The following is a 6,000-nucleotide window of genomic DNA, read 5'->3' as shown; positions in this document are numbered from 1 at the left end:
ACTTTATAGGCTCAACACGCAGGACACTCCAAATTTATCAAAAGTATTCTTCGTTCAGTAAGAAACTAACCTTAGCTTACTATATTGTCTTCACTCTATAAGCTTTCTGATTCTTTCAACTTTCTGATTCTTTCATAGTAACATTTGCCTTAAAACACAAGCACAGGATTTAGCAATATGAATTTCTTTTCTTTGCATCTTTCTTCTGTAAGTTTGTCTCTATTTTTTAAAGTTTTTAACTTCTTGCTTTTCTTGTTAGACATCTTTGTTAAAAACGAAGGCACAAGCACAGCTTACCTCAGGCCCCACACCATCAGGCTCATTGCCTCACTGTCTTCCACCCCCATGTCATCTCCCACGGGAGGATGCTCAGGGGCAGTGACTCACATGGAGCTCTTGTCTCCCATGATAGCAATACTTTCTTCTGGGAAGCCTCATGACAAACTCGCCAAAGCTCTTCTGAAAGAAGCTCCATGCCTTCCAGAAATGCATCCATGCTAATTGACCTGGCTTGTTTCTCTTATCAACATAGATTTGCTTGTGAGCAGATGATGTATCACACAATGTTCTCCCTGAGTGATCATCACGGTGCTGAAAGATAGACTTCTGTGCAAGATCTTCAATACAGATTCTTGGAAGAGTTCCCAAACCTGATAGACACCCCCACTCAAACTTCAGTTGGTTTCACTGTCTTAAGTTCAACAGATCCTTTAGCAATGTCCATCACTTTGCTCTTTCAGATTATAGTAACAGAGGCATGGGACATGGTCTGACTGGCAAAAAAACAAACATTACAGATTTTCCAACCTCTTCAGCAATGCATACTTCCCAAAGAGATCCAGTGGGAAGACAATCAAGGAAATCAAATACCCTATCCTCACTCTCCTGTAGCCTCTAGCATCTTGTTAGATTCCCATCTGGGTTTAGCCAGATGTACAATTAAAAGTGGATGTCCCCAAAATGGCAAAATGTAGAAATATTCATCACCCCCACGGTAATACTGTTTTGAACACATTTCCTATGCTTCCAATTTACTCCATTTAATTCCACATTCATCCTTCAATTACAACTTCAGCAATGATGCACCAAATTCTATTAACTGTTCCCCCACCTTTCCAGTGTGCATCAGGTTGAGCTTTTAACATGAGGATTTGAGGAACTATTCCAAGAGGAAGGGGCTCGCCTGCTATTCTCAGCCTCTGGGTAGAGGTCAAAGCATAGACAGAAGAACTTGAGTCACATTCTTTGTTAGTCACACATCCAGAGCGACATCCCCGCTTCTCAGCCTTACATCTAAGAAATCCTTAAAGAATGAAGAAGGAAGCTCCAAGTATGAACAAATATGTTTATTAGGACTACTTACATGAAGTTTTCAAACCAGGGCAGACAGACAATCTGGCCACAACTGTAACAAAGCTTTCTCAATACAGAGAAGCAGAAGAATCCAGAATTTAACATTACAAGTAAGAAATTGTGGATAAGAACTGGGTCACAACATACTTTTACTATCCATTAGGTAACAGCCCCTCAGCATCCTGGTCAACTGTATCAGACAGACTTATACTAGCATTTACATTATATGCCTGGAGTTAGCTTGTAAGTAGTCAGAATACTTCTGAAAGGTCAAAATGAAAAGGTGAGATTTAAGATTGCATTACTGTTGCTTTCTGTCATATGCTTCATATTTTAAAAAGCATCCATTTCACATCACTGTTGTTAAGCACTAATTTTTAAAGTGCTTACATAATCTGAATGTTAATGTGCACTTTTCCCAGGGTGAATAAAAAGCCACTTCTATTTGATCCCTGACTATCCTTTTAATCCTACTTGGGGGATAGGCACCAGGTAGCTCTCCTCCCAATCCTGAGTGAAACCTTCAGTGGCATACAGTTCTGACACAGGACTCTGAGAGAAATAAAATCAACCTATTGCTTTAACTCACAAACACACCTCAAGGCAACTATCTGAAGTGTCTAGTCCAGTGCATCATCAGCTCTTCAACCTTTATTCAGAGGACTCTCAACTTCCTTACTCCTCCAGCTTGTTAACTGTGGCTCCTGGTCTCTCCAGAGTTAAGTTTATAGGTGCAAGGGGGAAAATAAGGGAATCAAAACTTATTTGATATTAGTCAACATAGGGCTTATTATTGTGTAACTGATGGATTTCTCAGAGATTGTCCTTCCTCAACATATCCGCGTTTTCCAACTGCCCCGTGTGACTTACTTCTTGGCTTTTCAAAAGTCCACTCATAACTATTTTCTCTGTTTTCAACCTGGAAACCTTCTTACACATGATTTTGAATTGTTCTAATTTCCTCACAACACACCAAGAATAATCATTTAATTTTTTTCCCAGTGGACTCTAGGGTGGAGGTCAAGATGAAGACAGCAACTACCCACACTTCACCTCCAAAGCCACTTGCCAGCCCTCCAGAGAGTCTGCATTTCTTCCAAGTCAGAAACCACCCACTGTGTCTGTGCTAACTGCAATGGGTCGATCATGGTGGAGCTCACCACAAAATACAGGACAAAAGGAATCTCATCAACTTTCTCGGCTTTTTAAAAAAGGGAAGCATTTCCAGTTTGAATTCTAAGAGATTTTGCTGTATAATTCATAACTTTCATCTACTTTTTTCTTTCCCATGACCCTGATCAAACCTCTTTTAGTTGACCACACACACAGTCATCATTTAAACACTTACTGCTTCACTGGGATCTGACCACAAATCAGTGCGTATATAGTTGTGGGGACAGCATGTCTAACCATCACAACAGAAACTAAGTCATTTTATAAAGTCTAAACAGGCAAACCTTACCCACCAGATTTTCTGTTTGTCTTCTTACTATTCACATCCAAAGACAATGAAGTGTTGATTTGAAAAGCAGCTCATTTAATTGTCCTCAAATTCCATCTGTCTAAAAAAAAGAAACTAAGAAAAAGTGTATCTATAATCCAATAACAGTTATAACTTCAGACCCAATGTTGCCAACATTGAGTAGCTATATTAACCCAGATAAAAGAAAGTAAGTTATAAGATTTATTTTTGGCAATTTCTCCTAACAAAGCACAGTTTTCCCAGTTTCAGATGACTCTGCTCATCAGGAGACTTTTTCAACAACAAAATTATAATTTATAGAAATAGTGTTTTATTTTAGTGTCCTTAGAAATTCAGACAATTGGGTGACACAGATTTTCTTCAGAGCAAAGTAATAATAACCACAGTCAACTGAGACAAAGACTATGAAGAGAAGTATGTGTGTATAAGACTGTTGGTCATCAGGCAAGATGGTGTGCTGAGCCTGGATAATTAAACTTGTGAAGGTGACAAGGGATTGATCTGAAAGTCAGAAAAGCAGCACTTTCCAGAACTATCTGGAGCAACAAGCTTCCCAAATGAAAATGATGCAAACTTGCTCATATATGAGATAAGTGGCCACTCCTTACCCATTTTTTTGCTGCTTCCTAGTAACAGAACCCTTATTTTATTGACACTTACGTAGCCACAACACAACTTCTCTCACAGCTTGGAGTGGCCAGGTAACTAATTTTGGTCAATGAACATAAGTGAGGTGTTTAGACACTACTTCTGAAAACCCTCCTAAAGGGAAAATAGAGTTCGGTGTGAACATTTTGCCTTTCCAGTCATCACTCCTTTGTGCCATGACACATTAATATTTCTAAAGATGTATATGTCACAACCACCTTCGAACATGGAGGCAGGAGTTTTAGCTAAAGATGACAGAGCAGACAGATGAGAGGAGTCCAGCTCCCCATGACCAGGGTAGCACCAGCCTAGCCCCAGGCTGCTTCTTATACCTCTCTTGTCTAGGAAGAGAAGCCTTACCTGTTTCATGGCTGTTATTCTACATCATCAAAGCCCAAACAGTGATAATGATATTTGCTTAGTCTTGCCAAATTTCAACAGATGATTTTCATTTTCACATAAATATCGCTACCTCCACAATGCCACCTGATTGTCAGTGATTATGGCATGCCATTTGGAAATGTTAAAATACAGAAGGCGGAGGAGTGTTATCTTAGGATTGACAAAACAAGTAGCTGTTGTCTTAGCCTTCCTGAAATTTTATTAGTAAAGTCGCTGATTCTGAGACTGACAAAAATGGGTGGCCTCCAATACAGGAAGCTAAATAACCCTGAGGGAATGGTTCATGCGTATCCAACACAGAAAGGGAGCTAAGGGAAAAATGACCCAACACAGGTATTAAAACCTATATGTGCAAGGAGAATTATCAATGAGAAAGCAGTAATATCAGTGTGAGAGCATTCATTTACTAAAAGGTTAAGAACCTCTTGAGCCATGATAAACCTTCACTAGATGCACAAGGAGTCTAGGAAACACAATAACCTGCTGATGAAAAAGCTAAATGAGACCTACAGGGAGAACAGGGAGGGCAGACTGTGGGCACAAGCCGTCAGCATCAGCTCTATGGGCATGCCTTTGTAAATCATCTTGTAAATTCAGGATGCTCTTTTTGGGTGGTCACCCTTAGATGTGGTGATACACGGTTCCAAAGAGCCTGACTAAACATCATTGTAACAACAGTATTCAGAGACTATCATAACACTGGATTCTCACACCAGCTGCATTAAACAACTCTCAAGAAATTAATCTTGGCAGAGATACACAAAATGAACAGAATACCTGAACTAGGACTGTTCCAGTAGTACATCTACACACCTATGTATAATCACTTGTAATGGCAAAGAAAAACATATATTCTCATAACAGGAATTAGAAAAAATATTAGAGTCAAAACAAGGAGGTATTTCTTAAAGCTTCTGACTTAACTGATACTGGCTGTTTTGCACTATGTAAATTGGAATAGGAGTCTGTAGAGACTACTTAGAGTATATTTAACCAATTTTTACTTCCTCACTCTCTCCCTATATTCAATGTTATGGCCTCTGCCACACGACTTTTTTCAGAACCAAAAACTGTAGCGGTGAAGTTGATCCAAACCATGGCCTGAGGCTGAGCTATGTAGCAAGTCCCAGACTAGATTAGCTGCACCCCCAAGCCAGTGAGCATGACAATAATCCATCTTTGTGAGCCCAAGATTCTTCAAGTGGTATGTTAACATACATTGTCACAGTAATAAGACCCAAAACAATACTAAATTTATGCCAGTTATTATAGACATTTTTAAGTTTAATAATGCAACCCAGTGTATATTGCATTGAAATAATTTTGATTTGTGATAGTAACATCTTTAAAGCCTAAAGATAACAGAGTGTTCAACTGGTATAATGAATGAATTCCTCATTACAAAATATGTTGACTGATAGTTCCATGTTTCTTAGAAAAGCTATCTAGGAAAATGTAATCATAGGTTTCCATATCTCTCCTCCTACTTTTTACTTTCAATCATAGCCCCCAGTAAGTCCCAATTTTATTATGTTTTATTTTATTGCCTCATGCCATATTGCCTCTGTTCTCACACCTGAGGAAAATGCTAAAAAAGTAAAAGCATGGAGGGGAAACAAGAAGTCCAGACGACACTCACATAATGATCTATAACGAATGAGAGCTCATTAGGTTATCTCATTTTAACATGTTTTAAGTAGCTTCTTAAATCAGGCATACAATCTTTTAAAAAGAAAAATTTCATTTCATATATGGAATGTAAAAAGATAAAAACCTTTTCTTCATAATACCAAGAATATAGTACTCACTTGAAACAGACCCCCATTCAAAAAGCAATGAGTGAAACAATACGTGGTTTAAAACGTGTTTACTATTTGTCAGTGAATTATGCATTAACATACATGTTAAACATTCATCAAATCTACATCACTATTACGTGAAAACATTTTATGGTCTGTGGGAAAATGGAATTGCTGAGATCACTGCTGGTGGCTTTTATTGCTTCATTTTCCTTACTGATGAATTTTCTTTCCTTATGTGATTTGGGAGTGTGAACTGGGACTAGGATATTCAGTCTTGGACTAGTTTTCAATTACCTGGTAATTGAGGAAATA

Source organism: Ochotona princeps, chromosome 7 (assembly GCF_030435755.1).
Source record: "Ochotona princeps isolate mOchPri1 chromosome 7, mOchPri1.hap1, whole genome shotgun sequence".
Taxonomy (NCBI): Eukaryota; Metazoa; Chordata; class Mammalia; order Lagomorpha; family Ochotonidae; genus Ochotona; species Ochotona princeps.
This window is presented reverse-complemented; position numbering follows the sequence as displayed.